This window comes from Nuphar pumila, chromosome 14, assembly GCF_984573655.1.
Source record: "Nuphar pumila chromosome 14, dmNupPumi1.hap1.1, whole genome shotgun sequence".
Classification (NCBI taxonomy): domain Eukaryota; kingdom Viridiplantae; phylum Streptophyta; class Magnoliopsida; order Nymphaeales; family Nymphaeaceae; genus Nuphar; species Nuphar pumila.
The window spans coordinates 62,586,567-62,595,361 of NC_143262.1; positions in this window are offsets into that span (position 1 = coordinate 62,586,567).

An 8,795-nucleotide genomic window follows, 5' to 3' on the forward strand; every position below is an offset into this window, starting at 1 on the left:
GCTGGTTGAAGGGTTTGGTCTGAACCATGAGTTCAAACCAGAATCCTTATGAGACCATGCGGTCTGGTCCGGAGGACCAGACCAGCATGATTGTAACACCCCTTTCAGCAGTCCTTGCAATGGGTTACCGGGTGCCACTTGCACCCGGGCCCCTTGCTATTTTGGTGTTTTGTTTAGTGGTTGTCACCATAGGTGACTATGTGGCTAGATTTGGCCGTTGAGTGCAGCCAAACCATAGTCTTGGTCTGACCCACATGACCAGACCCGCACACCTACCCGTTGTCGTGTAGCTGCCATAGGCTACCAAGTGCCACCGCACCCGGGTCCCTTGCCGATTTGGTACCCATTGGCTTGCTGTCACCATCGGTGACCATTTGACCTTAGTCAAGACCCTTGAGCATAGCTGAATGACAGTTTCGGTCTAGCTCGAATGGCCAAACCCAAACACCTCTTTTCCCGCATCACTTCAATCGTTAAGGGCCCCAAATATGGGAATATGGTTGCGAGCAATCGGTTAGCACGTGCTCTGGTGCATGTATACATACACAGGTGTAATATGTATATATATGTATATACATGTACATTTCGATCTGTATATATGTATATATATATAATAGGGTCGGATGATTCGGTGCGACTACCTACGGGAAACCAAACGGACATGTGGCACCCTCGTGCCTTGTCCAAATGTGTCCATGGTTACCTTTACACCCAGTGTGAGTGCAAGTCACATAAGTGTTTTACTTTGCGACCATCCAGTCGGATGGCCCTAAAATTCTTGTCGATAGGTTCGTAGTAAACCTCACACTTTCCTCGGTTTTTGTTTTAGTTGACTAGTTATGTACGAGGTCAAGCATTGTTGCTAACCCCACATGTTTAGAGCCTACGTGGTTTCAAGTCACGGACATTGTCTGATGTTGTGTTTTGGGTCTGCAGGCGCGACACCCCAAATTGTGGAAAAGCCAATGTAATCCCCATTAGATGGGTTATTTCCAGAATTCGCTCTTGACACGTAAGTGTGTCGAAAAATACTTACACCTTGGGAAATGCTAATGTTATTCCCATAAGTTGGGAATATCCTGGATTCCTCCCGTGACACGTAAGTGTGTGGAATCAAGTAGCCTAACAAGGTATAAGCATACGATTGACCTTCGTGGCATATTTGCACCTTTTTCCCCTGCAAGAGCAACGATCCACCTTGGAATGCGAATGTAATTCCCATACGTATGGGAATATCATAAAAAATCAATCTCAACACATAAGTGAACCAAATCGCGAGTCTTCTCTACAAGGGTGACCTCATGTTACGTAAAGTGCCAATCTTAATGATTTAGTTCCAACTACTTGAGTGATGAAATTGATGAAATTGCATATGCATGCTTTTTAGAATTGAAAAATTGTACACTCACATGCACATTACCTTATTTCTCAGATATGCAGTTGTATCATGCCTATGTTCTTTATGTTTGTGCAATTGATGAAAAAGCATATGGTATCTAGTTACACTTTGCACGTAGCACATCCGGACACTCATACTGAGTAGTGCATACCTCGACTGGTACATTGCTTGAGGCATTGATGAGTGCACGAAGTGCACTTACTTCATGAAATGAAAAGGGTGATACACAAGTTTAAACACCATAGGGTATGAATAAACATGATTTGTATTGGACTCGGCCAGAGTCTCTGGGCAAGGGACCTTCTGTCATGAGTGAATTCACGTGTGACTATACCCTAAATTAGAAAAGCAATAATATGGTGTTAGGATCGCTTTCGCGAGCGATGTGCTCTTGACTAGCTGTGTGAGGCTAAGCACGTGGATGAGCAAGCTAAGTCCTCGTTCGTGTACCCCGCGGGGACCACGAGGCATAAAATCATCGTCAAGAGGTGTGACTGAATAATGAGCCTAAGAAAGATAAACCTGCTTCGCCCCATTCACAAAACGGTTCACCTTGGAGAGGGTGAATGGTACAACCCTGAGTGACTTGTCGTTACTACGACACGTGTTTTGACAGGAGCTGTAGCATCCTTTGACCTCCAGTCACTCAGAGTCAGGGAGGTCAAGGTTGCCTTTTTAGGACCTCACTACTGCAGTAGTACGGATTGCAATCCTTACCTATGCGAGAGTTTCTCTTAGTTGCTTGCTGCTCGCATGAGGTTTACTCGGTCTGTAGCATCCCCGATTACCACATTAGAAATTGAATAACAGACGCCAGGTGCATGTCTCACAGAATGCGAGGTTCCTTTGCGTACCTGAAGGAGTAATAAGAAGAACTTAAAGACTAACCAATCACAGGTGACATATTGTAGTTGTTACTTTACTTGTTCAGTAGTTGTTTCAGTTCTCGTTACGTTCTTTACTGCTCTTACTTTACTTGTTCAGCAGTTGTTTCAGTTCTTGTTGCATTTTCTGTTTTGCAGTTACTTCTGTTTTGTTACCTTTTTCACTTGGTTAGCACTTGTCACATATGCACTTACCTGACATCGACACATACACTTGTTATTTCATGTTACTGCTTCCTGTTTTTCCTCATAAGATATGTGATATATATCGTTGTTGTTTCTTCATCACCTCGCAAGAGGACTGACCCCGTTTTATGGGGATGCAGGTGATGAATAGGTACGGTGTTGATGCGACGGCACACGGTGGAGGCTTGAGGACCCACACTTAGCTGCTGATCTTGCTCCTGTTGGTTTTGGGTTTTGGTTGGGGTATATCCCCCATTTTGAGACTTGTTGTACTGTCATATTTTGTAACTTTTAAACTGTTGGGTTGTATGCCCCTTGATACTTGTGATTGTACCTTTATCTATGTTGATAGTCACTTATATTGTACTTACCTGTGGACGTCCAGACTTGCGGCCTTGCCACCTTCTTTACACTTTGTTCCTGTTGTTTTCAATAAAACCTTTCAAAAAAAAATCATAGAAAAATTGAGGTTTTTCCAAGGACGGGGTTTGGGGCGCCACACATATGATCATAGGGTGCTACGGCATACTTGTGCCATAGGGCATCGAGCTCACACACACAAACATAATACTCCTTACCTTTTTGGAGTTTTAAGATGGCAACAATTGCACTTTCCTCTTTTCGTTGGAGCAACACTTCACCACGAGATGGAAGATCCTCACGATCCAGCAATGGAGGTTGAACACGGTGAGAGAGAGAGAGAGAGAGAGAGAGAGAGAGAGAGAGAGAGAGAGAGTAGAATACGTCAAGGGGGGGCTACACAATTTCCTCCTTGAATCCCTATTTTTACTTCACCTACTTAGGTGAGTTTTCAATTTTCAAACCCAATAACCTCCTCCAAATCCCACGATTTTTGGTGGGTGTTCTTCCATTTCCAAAAACACTCCCCTCCCCTTTGGCTAAAATCTCTCCAACTTCCTTTTTTTATTGTTTTAGTGGTACCCTTCTTTCCCATTTTGGTGGAATTCCCCTATCTTCTTGGAAGAGGAAAAAAATAGCCAACTCCCACACGTTTTTCGTGGGAGATGGGCTATAAAGTAGGGATTCATGGAGTCCACAATTTTATCTTTTTACCAAGGAAAAATCATGGTCTTTTTGTGCAAAAAGGTATTCTGTGCACAGAGGGTTTCAAACCATGGTCCTTCCACCAAAGGGGCAATGAACCCCACCACTTGTGCTATCCTTGTTTTCGTTGCAAAGTGTGTGGATTTTATTGTATTTAACCCTTTTGGTTTTGTTCCGGATTCCATGTAAAAAGGAAACATTTTTCCTTTCTACATAGGCGCACTGTGGGTCTTGAACTAGGGTTGTGGCACCACACAACCGTGCATCCTACCACAACACCACATCACCCCTTGTTGTTTGATTTCGCAAGGAAATTTCTTATGTCTTCTTGGGATGTTTCCCTAGTTAGTGGATTTTTGCATTTCCATGAGGGTTTTTCTCAAGTTTTCCTGTCTCCATACTATCTTATATTTAATGTGCTTCGGATCTCATGCTATCGCTCTGGAATAATCGAATTCCTCAATTTAGCCTTGCGAACTGGGTCATATCTTCGGATTCTACTAAAGTCTGAATCCAAGTCCCATTTCTAGTATTTGTTATCGGATTCACTTTAACTAACCCGTGAGCATCAAAATCGCATTGAATATGACAAAAACCATATTGTTTCACACAAATGCACATTTTTATTCATTGATAATTCCCTAAAATTCATGAGTTTTACATTATCCTTCTCCTCCACTTCTCCTCTTATTAACTATTAAGGTTGTAATTTCTTTTTCTATTTCTCGTCTACCATTTAAGATTTATAATTTTTAAGGATTTTCACATATAGCTATTTATTTTTGTCTATTGCTTGTCAATATTCGATGGTTTTGTCAAGATTTATCTTTGTTTGATTGAGGCTAGAGCATATTCACTTAGTTAGATGTGGTTGGGGTCGACTGTTGAAGACACTCAAATTTTTCCAAGATGCCCTAAATGATAACATTCTTGGAAAGTGTTTTTTCAGGTCCTAAGGCAAAAATCACAAAACCGAGTCATTTCTTACCCTAGTTTAGGAAAACCCCTAAAAAAGTTAGGTATAACCCTTAGAATTTTAGAAAAATCTCATAAAATTTCAAAAACACCCAAAATATAACATAATCCTTAAATTATAGGGATTCTTGTCCGGTATTGGGGTGTCTTTGTCGTCTAGTCTTGTCCCATCCTCGTTTGAGCCATCAGCTATAGGAGGTGACAAAATAGAATGTTGCTAGCTATATGGGACAACAAAATGAAATGCCATTTGCTATTGAAGACAACAAAATAGAATGTTGTCCGCTATTGGGGATGACAAAAGAAAATGTCGTATGCTGTGGGATTATATGACTTCTTTGTCATCCGTTGTGCTGAATATGCAGATAAGCCATTTGGCTTATCCCTACCTTATCCCTAACCGTTTTTCCCCTCCTACGCATTTCTCAAGAACAAAGGAATATTCTAGATAGGCCTTATCCCCCATTTGAGATAGACTCGAACCCATTTGGGTTAGATCCAGATCCGGGAATCTAGTAGTCTATATCTTATCCAAAAAAACTATAAATAGGGGCCTACCCCTAGAGCCTGATGATCTAGAAATTAGACACCTAAGTGTTGTCCCTCTAGAACAAGCCTACTCCAACCCTGCCTTCACTATGTCCTGAAGTCATTGAAGAACCACATACCTATGTGGAGGAGTTGACGAACTAAAAGAGCCAAAAAGAACAAAATAGACCCTTGAGTTTGAAAAAGGTACTTTTCATATCAATTTCTCTTTTTATTTATTTATTTAGTTATTTATTCATTTTAATAGATACCTACACATTTTTTTTATTCTATTGCAATCCAACATTTCTTGGCGGTGTGATTCGAGCTACAGACATTGAAAAACCTTTTTTGACTTTACCTTTCCCTCGGGCAAAGGATGGTCAAGACTTGCATACAGTGTTCCCACACTTCTAAAAGGATTTTGAGAATCCGAGTAAGTCATATTTTCCCAACTTTCAAATTTTTCATCAATAGTTTTTTTGTGACCACGATAGGACATCTACTTTCTTTTCGATTTTTGTAGCTAGAACTGCATTGTAGGGAGACTTTAAGCTCTAACGAGCCCAAAATCTTCATTTTCGAGTTTCTATATCTGTTTGAACGACACTTTTGTCATTCATTGACCTTTTATCGTACAACCTATTATCGTCTGGCTTCCACCGTCTGTAGACCCACATATCTGTAGATTCGCCATCTAGTAAGGTTTTATCGTTTGCAGACTCGAAGTATGCAAGATTTTTCTGCATCTGTTGTCTGCAGACCAGCATGTCTACAGGTTCATCATCTGACAAGGTTTTGTTATCCGACTTTTATTGTCCCCAGACCCGAAGTCTGCAACATTTTTCTGCTTCTATTGTTTGTCGACCCGTGTGTCTATAGGTTTGCTATCAGACAAAATTTTGCTATTCTACTTCCACCATCTAGCAAGGTTTTGTAGTCCGACTTTCGTCGCCCGCAGAGCCACGTGTTTGCAGGTTCACCATCAGGCAAGGTTTTTGCCATTCGGCTTTCACTGTCCGCAGACCTGCTGTAAAATATGTAATTTTTGAGGATTTTAAATAAATAAAGTAAACATCTTTATCCTCAAGTTAGATTTTTTTTTTGGATTTTAAACCTCATTTAGGAATGCATTTCTTATTCATTTATTCATTTCTGTCCAATAAGTGTATAATTGATATTTTTAGAATTATTTCAGAAAATTAACTAATAAAAATAGTTAATTTATAATTAAAACTATATATTAAATGTGTCTTTAACTTATCAAAGTGTTTTCAAAGTGTTTTGAGCCAAACTAGATGTATTTTGATAGCTTTTGGAAGAAATTTTAATAAAAGGGTATTTTGGTCAAAAATAATTTAAGTGAATATTTTAATTTAATATAATTAGTAATTAAGGAAATTCTAAAACAATAATTTATTTAAAGATTAGATAGTGTATTTTGTTTTAGCAAAAGATAGGATTTTATTTAGTAAAAGAATTAGAGTTTTATATGGACCCATAGTCCATATGGCATTGGACCAGATGGGTTGACCCAAACTAGGATTTTATGGGGGTTTTAATGGTTATAGAAATTTTTATTTATTCTATGTTAATTTTTAAATAATATACATGGAGATAAGATTTACATTTTTTATTTTAGTAGTTAATTTAATACATAACTTGATTTAGGGTTTTGAGACAAAATGGATCCAAACCGGACCCGAATTGGACCAGGTTTGGAATAGGCACACTTAGGGTTAGGAATAGGTCATGTGGGGCCCACTAGGGCACCCGACCCCTTTTAATTTTATTTTCTTCTCAAGCCAAGGTCGACACCCCCATTTCTCTTATTTCTCCTTTGGGTTTTTAAGAAAGAGACCCTTCTTTCTTCTTCTTCGCCATAGCTAACATCCACATTGGGATTCATGCTAGTGTATCCTTGGGATTTGTGTATGTTCTTCAACCTCCATTGATGCCACAAGGTGAGTTTCTCCTTCACTTCCTTTATCTTCCTCATTTCCTCCCTCTTTTTAAGCATGCTAAGTGTTTGGTAAAATGCCTAAGAGAGAACTTTCAGGATTTGAAAACAGTTTTAAATATATTTCAAAACTAGCTTTTAAATATGAATTGTGTATTTAAAACTCAATTTTGAAGTGGTTTTACACACTTTTGCATCATGGTTATGGTTACATATTTAAATGCGTCATGAAAATGCATGTGAGCAAGCACAAATGTGCATAGTTAACTATGTTTACACACACATTGTAATTTCAGTTTGACACAAGTGCTCATGCATTGTTTCTGCTTGCAATTTCATGTGCATAGATGCACGTGTTAATTCAATTTTTGATATATATAAAATACTTAAATGCTTGAGTCATACGTGTATATAAATTGTTATGCAGGTAACACAAAAATATGATACTTAATGGTAAGTATCACAAAGTGACCATTGAGCTAATACATATTAAAAAAAAATGAATGCAATATTTAAGAAATTAGGTAAACTACCCATGGTGAGTATGTATGATGCAAAGCATCGTGCAAACCTTATAATATAGTTCAAAGATCATGCATAGCATGATTTGAATGTATGAGAATAAAAGTGTTCTTTTGTTGTAGTTCAAGAGATCATGCTTGACATGATTTTACATAGCGAAATGTGGAGTATTTTTGCAGTTACATGTTTGTACATGCATGATTGAAATGAATGTTGCATGGATGATGTGAATCTATAACAGAACTAAATATTTTTGCAAATGTTTGTATGTGAAGCATGACATATATGTAATGAATGTATCATACATATGAATGTGAAATGAATGAATCATGCATGTGGGCACGAATGAATTATGACATATATCAACGAATGATAATTGAATGTGTCATGTATTGTAAATGAGGGCATGAATTAAATATTACATGTGTCATGCATAAAGCATGTATGAATGAATCATGCATTAAAGTATGTGTGAATGAATCATGCATAATGGCATGAGAGGATTATCTTGTGAGATAATGGTGTTGGAATGCGATCCATGATTTTAATAAAAGATAATCCAAGAACCATGGGTTCAAATGAGGCATTAGTGAAACTGGTCTCACAGAGATGGTTGTTGGGTCTATCCCGATCTTAACAAGATGGTTGGGTTCATCCTGATCTCATATCTTTCTTTGAGTGAAAAAGGCACTACAAACCTCATGGGCTATTATGATGTTGGAGGACTACATGTGCTTCATCCCTGTCTCACAAAGGTCATAGGAACAGACCTACCCAAGGATTCACAAGGTATTGCAAAAAACTCTAGAGTGAGGGAAAACATTCCCTTTATATTTAGCTTAGGCAGTGTAAACAAGCATAGGCCAATACACAAACTCTCTGTCCATCTCTTAGACGTTGCATTGCAGGATTGACCTCCTAGGATAGACCCAATTAAGCCATAGAAGAGAAAATTAAAATACATAGCATCTCCTATGGTTGTTTCTGGATGACTATACCCTCTATTGTACTAGATGAGTTCAAAATAATCAAGAGAAACAATCCATTAGATTTGTAGAATCACTTTTATCATATGCATAAACATATAGATATAAATATATAAAACTTCTAATGTTTACATATGTCATTGCATACATATGAATGAAAATGATATGTATAGGGTCATGTGATTAACCTGATGATTTAAGTTATGAATTTGATACTAATACACATGAGGTGCATGTGTATTTGAGACACACAAAAAAGGTTGAGAGAAATGACCTATAAAATGTAATGT